At 43.3% G+C, this 23,703-nt stretch overlaps 1 protein-coding gene across 3 annotated transcripts in view; it reads right to left on the bottom strand.

The window, feature by feature from the left end:
• The window catches only part of c1qtnf4 (C1q and TNF related 4), a 53,426-nt gene extending 30,208 nt beyond the window's left edge, over positions 1–23,218 (bottom strand). Inside the window, exons 1-2 of one of the 3 annotated variants that reach the window (XM_034197552.1) lie at positions 23,090–23,194; positions 22,366–22,476 (exon numbers count right to left, since the gene is read on the bottom strand). The gene's annotated coding sequence lies outside the window, so the exon portion shown is untranslated. Of the gene's footprint in view, positions 1–8,326; positions 8,617–22,365; positions 22,477–23,089 lie in introns of those variants that run through there. The other 2 variants (XM_034197551.1, XM_034197553.1) reach the window with 2 other exon arrangements.
• Between the last annotated feature and the right edge of the window lie 485 nt (positions 23,219–23,703).

The raw sequence follows: 23,703 nt of genomic DNA, 5'->3' as shown, positions 1-23,703 counted from the left end.
GACAAGTCACGCAGATAAGAATAAAAGGATGGACAGGGACGCGGCCTCAAGTTCAAATGTTTACAAACGTTTATTATATAAATAATCAAGTAAAAGTTCAGTAATATAAATGCAGATTAAAACGTATTCAGCTTTCCCAGTCGACACACCTAAATCCCACGATTGAAGGCTGGCTCTGACAAGGAGAGAATAACTAGAATAATTACAATATCACACATATAGTGATAGTTAAATAGTTAAAAAGTGATTCTTCTGGCCAACTGCTGAGGGTTTCCCCAAAACCACAATATCACCACGTGTAGCTGTATTCAATCAACACTCACTGCAAATCACCCATATCTGCATGCAAAAAGTGCCCAGCAAACCACATGCTCCACTCCACAGTATGACCAGGATCGTCACTGAAGAAGTATAAGCACAGAGACAGTATTAGACCTTGTGGGACAGAGTGGGTCGTTACAAGGAGGGTGCTGTAGCTTTAAAGATTTAAATCACTAGTTTGTACACAATACAACAAACTAGTCAATAAGCAAAACATAGAAGGTAGGCAAAACGGTAGCAAACTAATCCTAAAATAAATGGAGAAAGGAGATTAGAAATTGTATAAAGACTTAGGCTATATGAATGTCCTTCAATGTACATACAATTAATCTCCTACCTCTGATGCAAACGCATTCACTCTGGACACCTTCAAAAAACACCTCAAACACCATCTGTTCACTCAGGCCTTTGGCCTCAACCAGTGCTTGAATTGGAATGAAAAAGGTGCCAGTACTCTAAAATCAGCAACTTTTTCAAGTCAATTTTATATATACAGCCCACAAACAAGAATTTGGCTACTATAATGCTGGTGGGTTTGTCTCTTTACTATTGTATATTTTAGAAAGGTTCACTGTACTTAACATTTTTTATGATAGGCAGCGGATATGGCTAAAGCTCAGTAAGGTCAATATTAACTGAAAATATAGCAATCAAAGTCTAGATCTTCTGCTGAAGACACATGAAGCAGAGACCTTTCAGGTGAGAGCCCCTCTGGTGGTGTTCAACATTAATGACAAGGAAACAAAGCTCTGGTCAGAAGCATTTTTTATAAAAAGCTTTAACAAAATTAAGTATTTCTGTACATTTTGAATGCAATCTAACTTTCCAACTCAGAAAACGAAAAACGAAAAAGTGCCAAAAGTCTTCTCACATGGCTGAGCTGCTTTGCAATATACTTCACCACTGAAGAATACAAATATGTATAAAGTAAACTATGATGCAATCTAACTTTCCAACTCAGAAAAATGATAAAGAGCATGAATAAAGAACATGTAAAAACAAATGCAAAATTTGCACAATCTAAAATGAGAAACTGTAACTGCAAGTAACAAAGTCTGAGCCATGGTAAAGAGTTACATTGAACACCAAGCTGATCAGATAACTCCCTGGTTGGTCTGAAGTCCTTCTATCTCCAGGATCTGTACAAATCGGCACATTATGCCAAAAGTCTTCTCACTGGGTGAGCTGCTTTGCAATATACTTCACATTGTTAGAAAAGGCTCCAGAAGGTCTTGGGGACATCAGTATCAGGGGCTGGAGCTGGACAGGCTCTTTCATCAGCACTTCTCCTTCCCTTTGCCAGCCAGGACCTCACATACTGTTCCGGATTGAAACTGTCCTAGTGATGGTCCATTACATTTAATGAAAACCAGGCTGGACAGTCGGCTGACAGAGAGAGCATTCCTTTTTGCAGTAAGGATATCGTTCATGCAGCTGAATGCCCGCTCACACTCACTAGTGGAGACAGCGATGGTTCGGACTGCTTTCAGTAGAGGCTCCATGGCAGCAGGTGTACGGGATGCCCTGGTTTCCTTGTATTCGCGAAAGCCCTGAACAGTCTCTCTTCTGTCCACTTTCAGCACTTTGCACAAACGTAGCACCTCTACGTCCCCATACTGTACGTCTAACTCCTCTTCAGGCCAACTTCCAGGATGGATAACTTTCATGTCCTGGATTAGCTGATTGTCCCGGGCCTCCCGGCCATGTAATGGGATTTCTCTTGTGCTGACATGAGAGGAGGTTGTGGAAGTCATTCTGTGTCTCAGATTCTCTACCATACTGCGGAAAAACTGACCTGCATGAATCTGTACAAGCCTGCCATTCTCACGCAGGGCAACACCCTTGAAGGACTTCTCAGCTAGAGCTGTATGAACTGTAGTCATGTGTGGGCCAGGCATGGTGACCATGGATTCAAAAACTCGTATTTCTCGAGTTAAGAGCCTATCTGCTGTAGGCAGTGTCATCTCTCTTTTTTGGAGTTGCCGAGAGAGGTCGCTGAGCTCTGTGAGCGCATCGTACATCAGTCCCAGATTGCTGACAAACGTTGCAGATGTGAGCACATCATTCAGGCCCTTGTACTTTGCTCTGTCTCTGGAATCCCTGCTCGTGTCGTTTGCAGCATTTGTGAAGTGATCATGAAGCACTCGGTAGTTTTCCCAGACTGCTCTGACGCTCCTTTCACTTGAAACCACCCAGCGGATGGACAAAACACGCCCTATCACCAGGAGACGCTGTCCGACTGCTTGCGCACACTGCGCTAACTGCCTCTGATTTTTGGGGGAGGCATGGAACAAGGAATAGAGTTTGTCAAAAAAGATCTGGAAATGATTGAGCCCTGAGACCTCCTTGACCACATCCCCAACTGCCAGCTCTAGACGATGATTGGAGCATTGCCACACAAACAGGCTTGGGAATTTACTACACAACTGGGTAGCAACGCCTGTTCTCTTCCCTAGCATGACTGAAGCCCCATCACATGCAAAATAAACGAAACACTGACCTAAAAAGTCCTCGTTAAAATCTCTTCCAAGACACTCCATTAACGCCTTTGTGATGTCATCAGCCGTTGTTCCATCCAACTCGATCAGCTCCCAAAAAAACGTTTCGGGCTCAGCATCAGCTAATGCTGAGCGTAGACACACAACAAGCACCGTTTTACCACTAATAGTGGTAGATTCATCGACCAAAACACAGAGTTTTCTTTGGTTTTCTGTAATGTCTTTTGTCATTTTTTTCTTCAGCTCATGAGCTATGTGGTCGATGATTTCGCCACAGGTTTTATTGGAGTGCAAAACCCTGCCCACGTTCAGCCCATTCAGTTTCTGTACATTCAAATCAATTGGCATGTCTGTGAATGGCCGGCTATGTTTGCCAATTTTATATGCCGTTCGAAAAACTCTGATAGTGGTGTCTAATTCAGATTTATGCATAGACTGCACTTGATGTTGAATAGTTTCACGTGAAGCAGATGTAAGGATGTCAGCAGCTTTTACATGGGCTTGTGATTCTTTATGTTCTTTGATTTTTTTTCTCAGGCTAGCTTGTTGTTTGCCCTTGTCAACACCGAAATGAGACACTGCACACTCACCCCATTCAGTTGACAGTTTCAGTCCTTGTCCAGTGTGTATTCCCAAAGATTTGACATCTCTGCATATCCGACATCCTAGCTTCTTAAGAAGGAGCCATGCATTGGTCTTGCAAAAATATTGCACCTGGTCCGTTGTCCAGCAGTCAGGTGCATCGCTTTGCCCGGTGTTGGTGGTGGCAGTTGCGCCAGCAGCAGCTAACGTTAGAGGCTCTGGAGGAGGCGGCGGAGCTAGTGCTAATGCTAATGCACTAGAACTTGGAGCAGGAGGATCAACCAAAGAAAGCTCCCCATCAGACACAATTTCCAACACAGGCACAGCATTCTCTGTATTTGAAGTTTCTTCCGGCGACAACCGCTGTCTTTTTGCACTTTTATTAATCCACGCTAACATTTTAGAAATGCTAATTTGTGACGTGACTTGCTTTCCTTCTCTCGGGGGCGTGCCTGCTCTGTTCTATCACTCTACATAGCCACCCACTGGGTGGGAGTTGCACTGCATAAACACAACACACGTGCATCTAGGTATGTAAATTGTAAAGCATTAAAACATGGTTTTACTAACAGTTTTCAGTATGTTCGGCATTATTATTATTATTATTATTTTGAAACGTGTATTACTATTAAATCACGGTCAAATAGGTTAATTTTGACATAGTCGTTTCCACCACAGTATTTACATGGAGAAGATAAGCCCCGCCCCTTCTCCAGCACGTTCTGTTTGAATGACAGGAGTAAACAGCTGACAGCCGCTGTGAAACTCCAGCGGTTAGAGCGATGAGAATGTCCGTTCGGCACCTCATGACGCATCTACTGAGTACCGGGCGGCTGTATATATATATATGGATGTATAATAAGAACGGCGGGAGAGTGTTGAGTACTGGCACGGTGCATGAGTATCGGAGTACCGCCAGCATGCCGGTACTGAGCAAGAAGTGCCGGTACTCCATGGGTCAGAACCAGAAGTGCCGGTACTGCGTACCGGTGAGTACCGGCCCAATTCCAGCACTGGCCTCAACTAATATACAGTACTCAGCAACCTGTTCCTGTTTTGTTTTCTTCAGCCTATGTATCTGTATGATTATTATTACTTTTTGTTTTGTTACTTCCCATTGTAAAGCGTCCTTGGGTTTCGTGAAAGGCGCTATATAAATTGAAATTATTATTATTAATTATCACCTCACTGGACACCTCCGCAACGGTGATTCTCTACACAGTCTCTGCTGGGGCTGTCAAGAAGCCTGGCGTTTACAGGCCACATGTTAACAATTTAGTGGTACACTGAATGTTACAAGTCCTAACAGCAGCTTCACATACCTCGTATAGGGGGAATACACGCCTATCAGCCTGACAACGATAACTGGAACAAGAACACTCGTAATAGTCACAGCTGATTTGGGTGAGGAGTGAGGGGGCATTTAAAGTGTGGCGGGAGATGCTGAACTACGTACAGCTGCGCGTTTTCCTTATATGGAAGGGCCAGCTGACTAAAGAAGGGGGGGTGTCTTAAAGGGCCAGTGGCGGCCCAGCCACGTGAAGACATTATCTGACAGCTAATCCAGAAAACAGTAGCGCCGGCTACAATCTGCCCCCAATTTGTTGTATTGGCGACCCGCCGATATCACCCAGTACTATAACAGCTGATTAGTTCCAGGGTCTAAAATATGCAGCTACCATACTACTAAAACCAGGGACCCGAGAGGTTACAGCCCCAGGTAGCCTAACCTCTGCTACCTCAGGCAGGCGATGAGGGTTCGAGTGTTGACCGGCTGTTTTCCGAGCTGTTCTCCTTGGGGGCTCTGTCCCGCTTCCTGAAGCCACTGCAAGGGATGAGTTTAGAGGAGAACTATTAGAAGTGGCTGGTGTTATCTGAAGCGGTCTTGATTCTTCACCAAAGGACCTGGTCACCACAAAGAGACCATCACCCGCTTCTTCCTCAAGCGTGTCCCTGCCCATAGCCACGTGGTCCTCACTCTCAGTGGGGGCATTACTGGGGTCCTCTCTTGCAGATCCTTGAGGGCAAAGATTAGGAGGTACAGGTTTGATCATACATCGATGGAGGTGTTTCACTTTGTGGGGATCGTCCAAGGGGGTCACGGAATATGTGGAGCCCCCAGCACAGGGGGCCTTGATCACCACATGGATGACTGGGCTCCACCGGTCCTGGATTTGGACTCTTCCTCTTCTGCTGTGGTCTCTCACGTAGACCAGCTGTTTTTCCTGCAGGTCGCCTGGCATTAGCTCCAGCGTCATGGCGTTCCTTGCGAGAGTTTGCAGCTTTCTCCATTCTCCAACGTGCCCCGTCGTAGGCCACCTGTAGTCGTTTTTGATGCTCCTGGACCCAGGTTTCAACTCTTCCATGGGAAGGTTCTGGAACTCTTCCCAGGAGGAAGTCAACAGGTAAATGAGGCTCCTGTCCAAACATAAGGTAGTAAGGGGACTCACCGGTAGATTGGTGGATGGTGGTGTTGTATGCAAACGTAACCTGGGGAAAAATGTAGGGGAAGCCCATTTTTTGGGTCGGGGGGGTGGTCAATAACGTAACCAGAGGAGTGATTACAGCGCCCGGTATCATTTTACACACATTTGTATCACACAGATGCAGGACTTGCCTGTTATCTAACCGAAAGGTCCGCACGCACTCTCCAGCTGAAACTCTCTCCTTATTAATTTAAGCATTTTACTTATTAATGTATGCAGACAATCACACAATCTATGTGATTTTTGGATTTACCGTGCCTCTCAATTGCCCGTGACAGGTTGGCAAGGTCGATGAATCCTGAAGTTGCCCAAGGATTGTTCAGGGAGCACGAATCCTTGTCAAAAAGAAGACATGGCCAGCAAAATAGACGCTGAAGTTTAGCGCTTCCAGTTAGCCACTCCGTGCGGACATAATTGTCCTCATTGAACATCCGATTCTCTCCATTTTTCCTCTGTGTACACACAGCTGGAGTGCGGGCATTGGCCTGTCATCTGATTTAATTTTTAGTTGCTGCTGTAGCGGAAGTTTAGTAAAGTTATGTTTGATTAAGTACGCCAAATCTCCACCCTCCATAATGCTTCATTTGCTTGATAATTTCTAACGGCGGTGATGACAGTTACAGTATTAAAACTGATGTTGATGTGATTTGATTGGATGGCAGTGTCCAATCAAATCGCCAGCCGCCAGCCGCCTCTGAAGGGAAGCAAGAGGCGGCTGGCTTCCCTTGGCATGGCCCTGACCAATCACAGGTTGGCAGGGGCATCACGTGGGCCTCATCTGATTGGTTAATCCCTCAATTTTTTTTCACCAAGGGAAGCCAGATTCGGCTGGCCTCCTCTCGCAACAGTGAGTGCAATCTACTGTTTCACCATAACATCTAGAGGGGCGCTGTTTGTTTCACTCTTTGTAAAATACTCAATGAGAATGGGGGAGAGACGGGCAGGCAGCAACACACAGCAAAGGAGAATTATCGAAACAAAACAAAGTGTTTTTATTTAAATTATAACTACAATCCGAAAAAACAGGGGAAGCCTGGCTTCCCTTGGCCTCCGGGAGAAAACGCCACTGGTAACCTGAGGCAAGTATCTAGACCAATTCTGCTTCCTTTCAATTGGGAGCGTACGGAGTAAATCATGGAGAGTCCGGTTGAACCGCTCACACTGCCCGTTACCCTGGGGGTGGTATGGTGTAGTCCAGGTTTTCTGAATGTTCACATAGCTGTTGAATAAGGGCACTCTCAAAATTCCTACCCTGGTCAGAGTGAAGACGAGCGGGCACTCCAAACTTGTAAAACCACTCTGTCACCAGAACATGTGCTACTGTTGAGGCACGTTGGTCCTTCGTTGCTACAGCCTGGGTGAACTTCGAAAACACGTCAGTCATTACAAGGACATTTTCTTTGCCCTCTTGCGAGGGTTCAAGGAGAGTAAAGTCAATTGCCAATATCTGATTGGGTTTGGAGGCCAGGAGGTAGCCCATGGGTGCTTTGGTGTATGGTTGAGTTACCTTGGCAAGTGTACAGCGCTCACACTGCTGGCACCACTCTTTGATGTCCCTGGGCATGTGGGGCCAGTAACATCTTTGTCGTACAAGATCCGTTGTCCTCTCCATCCCCTGGTGGCCATGACCCTGGTGTAGCTGCTGCAGAACCTCACTCTTCAGACATCCTGGAAGGAGTAGTTGGTAGAAGTCCTCTCCTCCATCTGGCCTCTGAGTACGGCGATACAGCAGTCCATCCATCTGGGTGATCCTTTCGCATTGCCGACATAGCTCCAGGACCTGGGGAGAGAGGGTTGCTCTGTCTGCCCTGTCTGGGCGCTTGTGGCTTTCCCAGTACTGTAAAAACATCCCTATAACTGGGTCAGCCATCTGAAGAGCAGCCAACTCAGTGCCTGAATGTGATGGAAGGGCAGAAATGGCAGCTTGGATTACCAGATGATGGGCCTCTGAGCTGCAAGGTTTCTGCAAGGCCTTGGGAATGAATGTCCCTGATAGGGGCAGCTCTATGACCTCCTGGGGTGGCACAGGGTGCCTTCTTGAGAGTGCATCAGCGTTAACGTTGGCCCTGCCTGACCTATACTGAAGGGTGTAATCAAAGTCTGCCAACGCCGCGGCCCAGCGCTGTTCAGTAGCCCCTAACTTTGCTTCAGGTGGCTGAGGGGGTTATTATCAGTCCAGACAATGCATTTTTGGCCCTGCAGGTAGTCCCGGAATTTCTCTGTCATGGCCCACTTTAATGCCAAGAACTCAAGCTTCATGGAACTGTAGTTGGACATGTTTCTTTCTGTGGGTTTCAACCCACGACTGGCATAAGCTACAGGTCTCACTTTTCCGTCCTGCTCCTGCGAGAGAACTGCTCCTAGACCGCCATAACTTCCATCAATTTCCAAAATGAATGGAAGGGAACAGTTTGCGTAAGCCAGGACAGGTGCACTCACCAACTTTGCTCTGAGATCCTGGAAACTCCTGTCACTCTCTTCAGTCCAACTGTCCCCCAGAGGTTGCTGCTGCTTCCGGCAAATCGGCAAATCCCTCCACAAAGCGCCTGTAGTAACTAGCAAAGCCCAGAAAGGATCGTAACTCCGACACAGTAGTGGGGCAGTTCCAGTTTGCCACTGCAGAGATCTTATCCGGATCTGTAGACACACCATCAGCAGAGATGACATGGCCGAGGTACTTTACCTCCTTTTGGAAGAATGCACACTTGCTCAGCTTCACTTTCAAGCCCTCTTGCTGCAGCTTGTTCAACACAGCTCCCAAACGGTCCAGCTGTTCATCCACTGTGGAAGAGAAGACGACAACATCATCCAAATACAACAGTAGGGATTGACAGTGCTGGTCCCCGAACATCCGCTCCATCAGTCTCTGAAAGGTGCTAGGTGCGTTACAAAGGCCAAATGGCATTCTATTGAATTCAAACAAGCCAAATGGTGTGCAAAAAGCAGTTTTCAGTTTGTCTTTTTCTGCCACAGGCACCTGATGGTATCCACTTGCCAAATCCAGGGTCGTGAACCACTTTGCTCCAGAGTGCATCAAGCGATTCCTCGATCCTCTGCAATGGGAAGGCATCCCGACACACAGGTGGATACTGCCATCTTTCTTCTGAACGATGACGATTGGAGAGACGTAGGGGCTGCTACTCTCTCGGATCACCTGGCTGTCTAACAACTGTCGAATATGTGCCTTTACTGCCTCATACTCTGAGGGGGGTACTCTCCTATATCGCTGACGATCCTGGCCATACTGTGGAGTGGAGCATGTGGTTTGCTGGGCACTTTTTGCATGCAGATATGGGTGATTTGCAGTGAGTGTTGATTGAATACAGCTACACGTGGTGATATTGTGGTTTTGGGGAAACCCTCAGCAGTTGGCCAGAACAATAACTTTTTAACTATTTAACTATCACTATATGTGTGATATTGTAATTATTCTAGTTATTCTCTCCTTGTCAGAGCCAGCCTTCAATCGTGGGACTTAGGTGTGTCGACTGGGAAAGCTGAATACGTTTTAATCTGCATTTATATTACTGAACTTTTACTTGATTATTTATATAATAAACGTTTGTAAACATTTGAACTTGAGGCTGCGTCCCTGTCCATCCTTTTATTCTTATCTGCGTGACTTGTCCTAAGGGCTCGTATTGGGGAACCCAGGTTAGCGTTAAATATCCTAACCCCCTTTTAATTATCGCAGCCCCCCCTCACCGGTGGGGCAGGTCACACTTGACAAATGATTATCCCCATTAGTCACTAAGAAACAAAAACATGGAAAAATAGTTTCACTGCATTCTGTGGTGGTAAGCGGAAAGTAGGCTACATGGACACACTCTTTCACTTATCCACAGCTCCCCACATAACATACATTCTTTATATACTGTGTTGTGGCCAGGAAATCCAGATATGGGACATTTATTAATCATTATGTTCACTTTTAGCTGTCATGCTATGGTGAGGTTCTGTAAATCTGTTTAATACAGTGAAATTATCTTCTTTTTCTTTGTTCATTGGCGGTTGGCAAACCAACTTGTAGGTGCATTACCGCCACCAACTGGACTGGAGTGTGGACAAGAGACTATGCAGAAAAATAATAAACGAAAGAAAGAAAAGAAAAATGAAATAAAACTCAAACTAAATTGATCAATTTCTCTTAGAAACTTAATAATTTCACAATATATATTGCCTGATGTTTTCCCTAACAGCCCTGATAGCAAAAAGGCATGGTATTTTCATTTGATTTCTTCATTCAGTGTCTGGAAAAGCACATTCCTCTGAGTAATATATTTCCTGCAATGCAGTAAAACATGTTCAACAGTTTCTGGCTGGCTACAGTGTATACATTTTCCGGTTGGATGCTTTCCTATTATACTTAATGTATGATTGAGAGCAGTATGACCTATTCTCATCCGAGAAATTACATTTTCTCTTCCCTTCTTTTAAACCGCACCTTCCTTCCATCCCCCACATACCTTTGAATTTTATAAAGATGTCTTCCTGTATCACTTATGTCCCAATGTTCTTGCCATGTTGTTTCTGCATATTTCTGTATGAATGTTTTAACCTCCGCTTTGCTGAGTGGAACTTCAATGTCTGTGTTCGTAATTCTGAGTGTTTGTTTGGCCAGAATATCCACCTGTTCATTACCCTCCACACCAACATGAGCAGGAACCCAGATGAAACGAGTTGCTATGCCTCAGTGATATGATTTGCGGGATTGTTGGTACGATAGTACGAGTTTCATGGTCACTAAATTTGTTTGTTGAATTAAGCACTGATTGTGCAATCCTTAAAGGTCCCATGTCATGCTTTTCTGGTTATTACCTGTCCCCTTGTGTGTTATGTAGCTTTTTCTGCATGTAAACGGTCTGCAGAGTCACAAACCCTCAAAGTACACCCTGTAGGGAGTAAAACTCTAACACAGAAAATACGTGTCTATCAGTGTTTCCGCCAGACCAGGGCTGAGAGGGCATCCACCCGAGAGAGTGTCACGTGACTCGAATTTTGAATCGAGCCGTCCCTTATAGTTGATAATATCTCTTTACGTTAGTGATGGGAATTACGGCTCTTTTTAGTGAGCCGGATCATTTGGCTTGGCTCACTAACAAGAAGAGCCGGCTCTTTAACTAACCCGTTTACCACGGAGCCTCAGTTTCGCCGCTGCGAGGCTCCGGCGCTCGCAGTTCACGCGCATGGCACCGTGGGTTCAGTACTCCGAAAAATAATCCCAATAGGCTCCTTTGCCCCTCCAAAGATGTCAAGGATGTCCTTGTTCTTTTTCCTGTTCGTCATTTCAAACAATCTTTTTTTTTTTGGACGCCCTCGGCTCGAGTTCAGGCCGTTCCGAGCTGAATAAGGCCGTCAAATTACGGCAAGACGCCCCCCTGGCGGAAACACTGGTGTCTATGCTGCCCCAGAACGCCTCGTTGGAGATTTTTTTCTTCCTGGTCATAGTGACGTAACGCTGCAGAGCTCCGCACACACACACACACACACACACACACACACACACACACACACACACACACACACACACACACACACACACACACACACACACACACACACACACCACACACACACACACACACACACACACACACACACACACACACACTCAGCCTTATCTTTTCTCAGCCGCGGTGCTCTGCAGAGCTCCGTACACACACACACATACACACACACACACACACACACACACACACACACACACACACACACACACACACACACACCACACACACACGGAGCTCAGGCTGTGTGTGTGTGTGCTCAGGCTGAGTTCTGCGGTGTCTCGCTGTCTCGCAGACCCCACGCAGACCCCACACAGCAACCAGGAAACGACACCAGTAATCCAGCTCACACAGTCCGCTCCACGAGCCTCAAACAAACGCCATTGTAACACATAATCACACATCAGAGCACAGTGGGCTCATAGGGAGGGAGGGGGGGGGGGCAGGAGCTCCAACAAAGCATGTAGGACAGAGAGTGAATACACATACTATACAGAGATGCTGTATGAAAAACCAATGTGAGTTTGGAACATTGAACAATGTAAATCTATTCTAGTATACCTCACCAATGGAATTATGATGAGTAGAAATGGCCGTGACATGGGACCTTTAACACACTCGACACAACACGGTGCACTATACAGGTTAACATTTTTGACACATTTAGTTATTAAATAGATCTTTAGAAGCGTTTGTATCTGAATTTTTGGACACATTGAAACCACATATTGTTACTATTACATTTCTGTTTATGCAATGCTTTTTGGAAATGAGTTAACTTGGTGATGCTGGTATGTGTAGCTTTGATCTTTAGACAGAGCCAGCCAAGCTGAGCTGATTTTTTTTGTCTTTATTTATGTGTTAAAGATCTGCAATCCTATCATCAGAGACTAATTCAATTGGCATTGTAAGAACGTTTTTTTTTCTTCTACGTATATCAGCGGTTCATTTATGACTAGAGTGTGAAATATTATTTATTTGACAGTAGGTTATGTCAAATATGAATGATCTGTAATGTTTGTAAGATCCATCTTACATCATTCCTGCTAGTGTCCAGCTTCAAAAGGCATGTACTAAAGGCATACATGTTTACCCACACACAAAAGATGAAACATCTTTTGCTTTATGAGTTCAGACAAACATCTATTGTGACGCTCCAGCTCAAGGCCTACCACCCCCGTCTCCCAACAACAAAAGGGGGGAGTGGTGGGGGCTGCAGCCTTCTCCTCTCACACTGCTATCTAAAATATAAAAGCGCCTTTGAAAATTACTTCTGTTAGAATTTCAGCATGCAGCCTTGAAAGCCTCGAAGATGCTAAACAGTGGGTCCAAATCTTTGGCTTGAGAGGAGAGAAGCTTGATCCTGATGAGGAAATAATCACTGCCTCTGACACTTTGTTAAAAGCAGTTCGCCAAACCAAATGAATAAGAAACATTAAATGCTGCAGGCCATGGAAACTTTGTGCTTATTTCTGATTTTCCATCCCTCCTTATTTGTAATGTCAAGAACAAGGATGCTCATGCAGTTACAATCTAAATTTGTTTTGTGATGAAGTATGCACATTTTGTTTCTCAGAACACAATGTTGTCAGAAAGTATTAGGGCAGTGATGTTTTCATAGAGTTGCGAGGTTGAAATGCTGACTTTCAGCTTGTGTTCACGTCCATACTGGCTGAACAGTCTTAACTTATATTACTTAATACTTTTTTAACAACTATTCCTGATTATAAAAAAACAAACAAACAGAGAATCAAATGTGAAATGTGTCGCTTGTAGTGAGGCACCTAGAGAGAATTATCACCGGCATATGTAGCTCTCATCAGCTTTGCTTAAAGAGTGGTGCAGGAATGAGTCCTAAAACACAGAAAAGTAGCCTTTTACCACTTCCGGTTGCTTTTTCTTGAAGTCAATGTGTTTTTTTCATGTGTTTGAAGTAAGAAGTCAGAAAAAAGGTCTGTGGTTCACACAAGCTTACGAGATTTTACCACAAGAAACGTCAGTAATTACCCCACTGGTGAATCTCTAAAGCTTCTTTATATCATAAAAACGACGGTTGTTAACATGTGACTAAATGAGACTAAACGTCATCACACAAGTCCGCCTTTAGCGATGCACAGCAGTGCGACCGTGATGTAGTTCTTTATAGCTTTTTATTTCTGCCGATTGCATTTTCCATTTCGAAAATCACAAAGAGGTGTTAATATGTGGAGATTATCCTGCTGAACAACACATGTAAACTATTATTAACGTGTGTTAAAGCGTATTTTTTTTGCAATATACCGAAATCCAATGGGGAAACCATTGCTTTCCAGGTCGGTCTACAATAATACGTCATCACTGCACCACTATAGTGAGTTCCTGCTCATTGTTTATCTGTCCTGCTCACAACCTGACTGTCTGGTTAGCTCTTACCGCCATTCTAGTGCTGTTTCCAACCAGCTCAGAACCAGACGGCTGACACACAGAGACTATATCGTCAGATCATTCTTTCAGGATTTGGAGACCAAAAGTGGAGCTAAAAGAGAGGTGATATTGGATTAATGTTCATCAGGTGGACTGAGATCTGAATTATATGATCATATTGTGCTCTACTAGATATGTTAATATGCAGCTGTTTGCTGTGACAGCAGGTTTTTAAAGTATAAAAACGGGCTTCTGTTTCTACATGGTTTAACAGACTTGTACTAAAAATGTTGCACTGTAACCTCTGTCATTGTTGCATTGCAAATCACATTTTCTGGACTACAGTACCAAATAAAATACACTGCACAGTGTGTTCTACTTTAACCTTGTCCCTATCCGTTATCCTCTCAGCCACACCTACGCATACATGTGTGATTATGTACTTTTCCCATGATGCATTTCAGCAATTTTTTTGCCTGACCTTGATTCATGTTATACTGTGAAATGGAAACTATTTTGACCGCAACAGTAACAACAAGAGGTTATTGCTACAATGGATGAGGATGTTCTCCCTCTATCATAACATTGGTGCAAAAAAAGTGATGGTGCTGTTGTATTTCCAAACCCTAGAAATATACTAATGCATATTCCTTCTGGCAGGTTATTTAAATGAGTTAGAAACATGCACAGTAATGTTCTGTCTATTGTTTTAATAACTTAAGTATTGTTTTTCATAGTTTTAAACAGGGTTTTCATGATCCATATAATATACTAACTCAGGCCAACTTGGTTGTAAAGGAACCAATAGCGTAGCCAGTTGTTGCGTACCTAAACTCTTTTTATTTTGAGGCTAAACCGAAAGTGAGCACAACCAAAAGCCTGCAATTACCCCCTATTGCAACTATGGTGGATCAAAGTCGAACCACAAGGTCGCTTATTTGTTAATAATTGAACAATTTCTCTTAATCCTACCTTTCTAATTGTCAAATAGCTTATTTTATTGAAAATACATTTGATGAAAGCAATGTTACTGATAGGAATGACAGCCAAAACATATGGAAAAAATAAATCTCTTTATAAAGTGCATACAAATATTGGCGTTCATCATATACAATACGATTTATTTCACTTCATACTTTCAATTGGATGCAAAACCCAAATATATTAATAAAGCAACATGTTCCTACAGACAAAATCCCACCCCCTAAAGCTTTGTATAATGATCAATACTGCGGCTCTGTTCTCCACGGAGCCTGCAGGGCCGCTGTGTGACTGATGTTCTGAAGCCGCCTCAGTCGGCCTCCTACCTGCTGGGTGGGCCAAAGCAAAGTGCAGGCTTCTGAGGGAAGGTGGATACAAAAGATCCCACTTCTGGCTGAAAGTATTATGGAAATGTACCATGTAGAAGTGCTTAGTGTTATGAACCAATCCTGAAATCACTACGATACAAAATCATCTTGTGTTGATGGAGCAAAGATTGCAATGTCTTTTAAAATCAATCCCCACTGTGTGCAGACAAAGACTGAAAGGAGTGTGAAGTTAATGGGCAGGAGAATTGAGTCTGAACTAAACTGCCTTTTTTTTGGCTCTAATATATAAATATTTATTGCTTTTTACTTCACACGGCCATCGTTTTTGAAACCATGATATGAGTTCTACAAAGGATAACGTTGTCATAAAAGCAACTGGGACAAACTAGAAACATGAAGGATTCATGGGTTTTCTTTACTGACTAAAAGAGTAATCTGTTCACACATCGCACGGCTCTAGGGAACACACATGCAGACACCATTAGTGACCCTACACCAGCCAACAATCAGGACACTTTGTCTGCTGTAACAATGATGTTTTCCTCTGTAATGTGTTACAATCAGAAATGCTAGATGCCGTTGCTTCTTAAGTTTAGAAGACTACACTGACGTTTAAACAGGTCCATTTATTAGGGCCCATGTATTAAGACTCAGTTCCCATGCGTAAGTCCCAGGTTCGAATCCGGCAGGGAAGTTACGTTAATGCCGCCGTCTCCCCCTTTCAACACGTGGCTCTGAACTCCCACGAGTAACACGCTTCAAGTAGATCGGTACAAGGGTTGCCGATATAATATGGACCGCATTCATCTATAGCACCTCAGTCACACACTCAGATTGCACAGAGCTACCATTGGGATCAATTTGAGGTTGAGTGTCTTGCTTGGACAACCTGCCAACCCGCTGAGCAGCAGCAACAACAGCTGCCAAGAAAATCAGGAAAATGGAGGGACATATTGATGTTTTCAGTATTAGACAAACTCACTTGATCACAAGCTCTGTTTCTTGCTGAGGGGAAGTTATACCATGAAAGCCATTATGCCTCCCTAAAGTAGCTTTTCATTTATTTTTAACACACTGCTTTACATTCACCCCGTGGCTCGAGCGTGTCTGGAAAACAGAACTGTTTTTGCAGCTGCATATATCCTTGAGCTATAAATAATCAAATTAAAATGATCTGCACGTTGCTGTCTCTAACGAAACGAAACAGTTCATGAGGCTTCTTAGATGTTTTAAACTACATATTGTTGTTAGGTAACCTCCTCAGCAATGCCACATGACTCTACTGTTTGTTAATGGGGATCAATATCTTGATATGGTGTACATTTTAATAAGAAATATAATGTGAAATGTTATTCTGCTCCGAGTACTAGGATGGGTTAAATGCAGAGAACAAATGTCACTGTGTGCTCTGCATGTGTGACCATTAAAGAGGGGTTCATCCCTCCAATTCTATTCTGTCTATATTTAAACATTGCATTGCAGTTTGTATACTGTTTTATCACAAAAGTGATTTTCATTGGTTTTGCTTTGGATAAAATAAAATGTGTAAATATATAAAATCTATTTCAGACATATTCAAATATCTGTAGTTTTTAGACATTTTAAATATGAAAACATGAATTTCTCTGGCTTTTGCGAGAATTAAAATGTTTGAATGATTCTCTTGTAAAATCTATTCATTTAACATACGTCTGAATTCAAAGGGCTCCTATTATGCTATTTGGGGTTTTCTCTGTCTTGTTGTGTGTTCTATATGTGTGTGTGCATGTAAATGGTCTTCAAAGGCTCAAAACCCAAAGACCCCCCCAGAGGGAGTTTCTCTGTAGCCTCCTGCCACGCCTCATGCTAACTATCCTGCATTGTGCACAGTGACGTTTATTATTTGCAGATCCCCTGCAATAAACAGTATTACTCTGCCATCCTTTCTCATTATTGGATCTTCTCTCAACTCTGCTTTTGGATTTTTGTATCCTTGCCAGGCCTGACACCACCCTCCTCTGCTTCTCCTCCTCCACCTCCTCCCTTTACAACTGCACAAAGGGTAAAGAAAAAAAGAGTGTCTAATAAGCACCCCATCCACAACCTCAATGTTACAAGCTGGAGATGGAGTGCCCTGGTCACCTGGGACACAATATCAAAGAGAGTCGGGGGGGCTGTTATCTGGAGGTGCAGTGACAGACCCCGGCTGCTGCTGCTGTCCCTCATTAGTCCCCCTCCTCTCTCATCTTCAACACTTGTCACTGTGCTGTCAGCTTGCCTGCTCGACTGTAGCCACGGGACCAGCCTGGGGACCGGATGGATGGCATGGATGAAGGACAGAAAGAAGGAATAAAAAATGAAAGCTTTCGAGGTGTAAGCCAGGCTTGTCATCCGAAGCAAACAGAGGAAGATCCATTTCTATGGACTCTAATCCGTCCTGTAAATGTCTTCTTTCTCCTGCCACAGCCTGAGTACGATGAAAACCTGGAGTAGGAAGACTTGCTTTCTCAAAACTGTCAATTCAGCCTGTACACTACAGAGACACAGAAATATAAAAAGAAAGAGAAAAGTAACAGCGGTAGCGGCATCCTGGTGTCTTGCCAGGAAACATTGATGATGGTGACAGACGAGACAGGAGCGAGGCAGCAGACTGGGCTCACTGTGTGTGTATCATTATGAGGACTTAGCAAACAAATGTCATCATTTATTGAGCCGGTTAATTAAAATGTGAGTACATTATATGAAAAATGCCATTACAAAATGTACAAACAATCTATTGGCAAGTTATCATGGTCTGTTTTTATTGTCTGGTTCTGGATTCTAAATATCTCAATATCTATGATCTGAAACATCAACGGTTTTGGTGTCAGTTCCTTAGTATCAAAGAGCTGCTTTTTTAGAGCTGCCATTTTACTTTCACTTATTCATAGTTAATCCATTCAGTGCTTGAAAATAATCTGGTTTTATCGCTCGCTCATATATGATCTCCTCCACTGTTTCAGTTAACTCCAGGTATTCATTAATTGACCAAACCGATGGTAAATCCTCAAGATGAACAAATCGGTGTACTGAAGCTAGTGTCACTATCTGAATCTCCTTTTGCAGAATACTACAGAAGCATGCTTATGTTTACCATCTCAGTTTTGAGTCCTAGCATGCTATCATTTGCTTATTAGAACTTTACATTAAGTAACCTATTGTTAAGGATGATTTAAAGGGTGTTTGTTTAGCAGGAATGTGGTCATAAAGTACAGGACAGACTGAATCTTTTACCTTAGGATGATGATGGTATTCATCCTCTGGGCACCACGAATGTCTATTGAAATGCGTGATGGTGATCCCTCAGATAATCGTCGAGACATGTCACTATAATCCAAAATGTTTTAACCTGCTTGTGGCACATAAAGTAATGGGATCACCACGATCAGTAGAATTTACACTGAACAAAAATATAAACGCAACACTTTTGTTTTTGCTCCCATTTTTCATGAGATGAACTCAAAGATCTAAAACATTTTCTATATACACAAGATAACCATTTCTCTCAAATATTGTTCACAAATCTGAAAAAATCTGTGATAGTGAGCACTTCTCCTTTGCCGAGATAATCCATCCCACCTCACAGGTGTGGCATATCAAGATGCTGATTAGACAGCATGATTATTGCACAGGTGTGCCTTAGAATGGCCACAATAAAAGGCCACTCTGAAACGTGCAGTTTTGCTTTAATGGGGGGGTCTGGGGGGGTCCGAAAACCAGTCAGTATCTGGTTTGAGGGGTAGGGTTAGGGTTAGGGTTAGGGTAATGTTGTGAATCGAGTCCCATGGTGGTGGTGGGGTTATGGTATGGGCAGGCAGGCGTATGTTATGGACGACGAACACAGGCCACTCGTGCAATAATCATGCTGTCTAATCAGCATCTTGATATGCCACACCTGTGAGGTGGGATGGATTATCTCGGCAAAGGAGAAGTGCTCACTATCACAGATTTTTTCAGATTTGTGAACAATATTTGAGAGAAATGGTTATTTTGTTATATAGAAAATGTTTTAGATCTTTGAGTTCATCTCATGAAAAATCGGAGCAAAAACAAAAGTGTTGCATTTATATTTTTGTTCAGTGTAGTTGGTTGCAATCTGCAACCACTTAATGCTGCCACATCCAACCCACTGTCTCTTTAACTTTTTTTAGCCAAGGACTCTTAAAGGTGGGGTAGGTAATTTTGGAGAAACCTGCTCGGGTGCACTAGAATTTGAAAATACACAGCCGGGCCGGCTAAAATGATTGGTCGTGCTTTTTACAGCACTACGGCTTCCACAGATGACATTTTGTTATGGATTTGTTGTCAAAGCACTTCAGATATTCATTGCTATCGGATGTTAAGAGCATTCCATGGAATATAACAAAAAGTGTATCTCGAGTCGGTTTCTCAAACTTACCTACCCCACCTTTAATTCCGACTTTATTGAGCTTTGTCACTCTCTAACTAGCAAATGCATCACAGGAGGATACATTAAAATGTATGGAGGAGAAGATTCCCAGGAAGGATTTGTATTTATGGGACTGGAGAGATGTTAAAGTGATCATAACGTTTTGGTACATAGGGTTTTGTTTAAAGCAATGAGCAGTGAGTGCTATTATTTCAGGATGTCTCAGGAGACAGATCAGTGCAACAACAGGGTTTATCACACAATGACTCCCTGTATAACTCAAATATGTCTTCTACTGTCATGTCTCTCTGCTCAGGGCTTATGGTCTGGCTTTATCCCAACAGTAATCCTAGAATCCTAAGTGAATGCTTGGAAATAATTTGGCTTTCACATCATAGCTGACTATGTGTTCACACTGTTGTGCTCACAAAACACTCACCTGCAGTAAGTCAATAATCTCACATGATTTGAGGCACTTTGTTTTTTTTGTGTGGGATGCAGGTTGAGTTTTCGAAGACTGGCATGCTCGGAGAAAACAGCTATCCATATGCTTTGAGTATTCTGGTTGTTGTTTGCAGAGGTGTATTCAACAGCAGCTAAACAACCTTTGCCAATAGCCCACATCAGTTTTATTTGGAACATACTGCCAGTTGTACTGTTACAGCACCAGCTTCGTCAATACAACAGGAACAGCAATGTGTGTGGACTTGATGGACGCAAGACAGTTTACAATTTGTGATATGTCCTCCTAACTCTTTTTAAATAATCTGTGACAGCATATATACAGCATATATTCTGCATCTATTACCTGGTTAAGAAAACATTTTCTTTTTCTGCAAAACTCTTTCAAAAAACAGCAATTCATTCTGCAGTTTAGAGGAATTTCATATAAAACCACTGCTATCCTCTGCTGAGTTATAGAAGGTCGTTCGTGTAATTTGTTGCTCCTGCCTCACTCTTGAATCTTGTTCAGAAAACCAGGGGCCTAGACTCAGATGGAAATAATTCTGTATTACCCTCCCTGAACCATCTCTTTTAAAATAATGTGGTTACTATGGCATTGCTTTAACCATGGAAATACATCTGTTATGCTATGTTGTAATTACGCAGCCCATACCACCCCCTGGTAATTAAAGATACATTTCTTAGAACTATAAGATATGGATTGCATAATTATGTTACGGCATAATTACAAGATACAGCAGTCATAATGATTTCCTTTTTTTTTGGTGAATGCTATGCAATTTATGTAGGAATGGCAACAGATAAGTGCTGGTGTGCACTGGAGTACATCCTGTCCAGGACCTTTAATGAACTGAGATCCCTGCAGTCCTTTTTATAAATAATCTTGTTGTCAGATCATCTGTCAGTGATGTCTACATTTAGGGTGCATTGTTGTGCATTTGTTAAAGAAAGAAAACTGGGGGCATATATAGGGGTGTTGGAGAACAGAGTGAAACATGATGCTTTTTAATTCCCTTTGATTTGCTATAATAGTTACCTTAAGTGACTAAGCCCTGTAAATTCTCTTTCGACCAATTTACAGGGTTTCTGAAAAGCTTTAGCATTCAAGAGAGACATGGAGAGCCCAGACTTGGATACAATAAGGTTAACTGTTTTCCCAATAAGAGGATGTGTGTTCCTGAATATCTGAGTCACCGCCCTGTCTTTTTTATAAGCTCGTGCAAGGTGGCAGTGGCATGAGGAAAGTGAGTGTAGTGCTTTATCCACATTCTTTATCCAACTGGTTCATCATACTAAGGAATTGTTAGTGTAGTGTATTGAGTTGGTATTCCTTTGTCGGATGCAGGAAAAGAGACGTGTCAAGAGTGTTTCCTTCAACCTAAATAAGTCACATTTCCCCTCCAGACATACAGTACTTCCACTTCCCCATGTCACCTGTTTCTATGCTTTCCCCAGATTGTCTTTGTTGCTTTGCGCCATTGCTTTCGAGCCTCTGATTTAGGTTTTAAAAATGTGTTATGCAACCTAAAATAACTCTATGATAATTTATGATTTCACACGGGATGCAAACGGAGATTTCATGGGTCAAAGTCCTGTTTGTTTGAATCATCCATTACATCCATACCTATGACTATTTATACCACATCTCATGACTTCCGGAGAACTGGCTCTGGGCGTCTTCTGATGCAGCAGATGGTTTTATATAGTTATCACCTGAAAGCCTTCGGGATTTCAGCCTTTGCAGAACATTTACATGCACAAACACCTATTTAACACACTACAGGATAGGGAAACCCCCAAAAAGCATGATATGATATCTTTAAGAGTGCCTTGTGATTCGGTATCAGTCACTGAAGGCAGTGCATTTTTTTACGTATTTGACAGCCCAGGAATAAGCTTCTATTTCAGCTGTATTTTGCTCATCAACAACAAATGCTAGCTAACTGTACTAGTGATACATGAAGTATATTTATTTAGACAAAACCAAAAAATGGAGCACAGAAGTGGGCCACACTGCAGGAGTGGGTTGAGAATTATCTTCACTAATTCAAACTGTATATCCAAGCTGCAATATTCCCCAAAGCAGAGAGCTCCAAACTTTACAGAACCGTCTCCCAAACCTTTAGGGGGGGATTTACATGTATAAGTAGAGCATTCCTTTACTTAACTCAGCATTATAGTGTGTATGTAAGAGTGTGTTAGTATGATGATATAGGTCAGAGTTTTTATCTGGTGCTTTCTTTGTTTGCTTTCTCTACATCAGGAGGCGCCCTCAGTTTTGGATAAAACAGGGGAGAAGCAGCTGGACACAGTCACACAGACGCACAGATGCTGCAAATAACACAAGCGTAGGCCTGTTTCCAAATGTGTAATCTGTGCACACACCTCGAGTCAGAGGATGAATCTGTTGCCTGCGGCAGCTGTGTGCCACCGATCTGGATTAAGATACTGCGTCTGCAGACAAAAGGAGTCACCTCCTCAGTGTGGGGAAGCCATCTAGAGATAAGAGAGATCTCGTCACCTCCGTAGTATTAACAACCCCCCACTGCTACGGGGCTCATTTAATGAGAAATAAATAAAGCACAGGATATCCATGCATGTGCTGCAAGATGTTAAAATATGCAGGTTGTCCTTTTGCACAGCACATAATATCACTCTAGCTATCACACATGATACTCACACATCATATATACATTCCTCCCTCAGTTGAAGTATCGCTGTTTCTGGAGATCAGTGCGAATAAATAATGCACTCTGCTCAGACGCGGCACGACTGCTGAACACACACGCTTTTTTCCACCAGCAGCACGCATCACTTGAGGAAAGCATTCATTAATATTACAGCATCACTTACACCCCATTTTTTTGTTCATCCGGAGAATGCCACTCTTACATTGGGATGGACACAACACGTCCCGGACTCTTTCTCTTCTGTTGACATTCGTCCCTCAGGACACAGCAAAACCCCCACTGATGCCCTGGGGTTTTACGCTGCGTGCCTGTACACTCACAACTTGAGCATCAAGTTCACCCCCCTCACGCTGGGTTCACCTTCATGAACCTGAATGTCAGCATTAAATTACAGCATGCAAAAATAAGAGTTTTCTCACCTGTATGTATGTGTGCAGTCTTCTGTCCTGGGTGTGGGTGTGTGAAGCGCAGAGATGAAACTTCTGTCTCTCCAGCGCTGTAGAAAAAACCCTCCCCTACTCTTCCTCTCTCCTCCCTCTCTCCTCCCACCCTCCTCACTCACTCTCCTTGCTCTTTTTTTTCCCTTCACTCGCTGTTTTTTCTCCATCTGCCTCTTTCTCCCTCCTTCAGTGTGTTCCTTCAACCTGCTGCTGTCTTTGAAGCTGAGTTAACAAACCCCCCCACACACGCAAACACACACACAATATAAATGCTAAGAGGGGGTTGTGATCTGAAGAGGTCTTGGAGGTGCAATGCGTACCACTGCAGTGGAGCTACTGGTGAGATGCTCTGTTAAATCAGATCTGTGTGTGTGTGTGTGTGTGTGTGTGTGTGTGTGTGTGTGTGTGTGTGTGTGTGTGTGTGTGTAGTCGTGTTTGCCAGTGTGTGTGCATGTGTTTGTGTGTACACAGATAAATAGGAGGGGAGGACCCGCCGTGCCATAATAACTGCTGGGCTTCGCTATGTGGCGATGGCGCTGCCAACTTCCTCCCTCCTGCTCATTGTTGGGAGTCATTATCTCACCTTTGGGAGG

Source organism: Gymnodraco acuticeps, unplaced genomic scaffold (assembly GCF_902827175.1).
Source record: "Gymnodraco acuticeps unplaced genomic scaffold, fGymAcu1.1, whole genome shotgun sequence".
NCBI classification, from domain to species: Eukaryota; Metazoa; Chordata; class Actinopteri; order Perciformes; family Bathydraconidae; genus Gymnodraco; species Gymnodraco acuticeps.
Note: the sequence above shows the minus strand (reverse complement) of the source record. Positions and strands in the feature narration are given on the sequence as shown.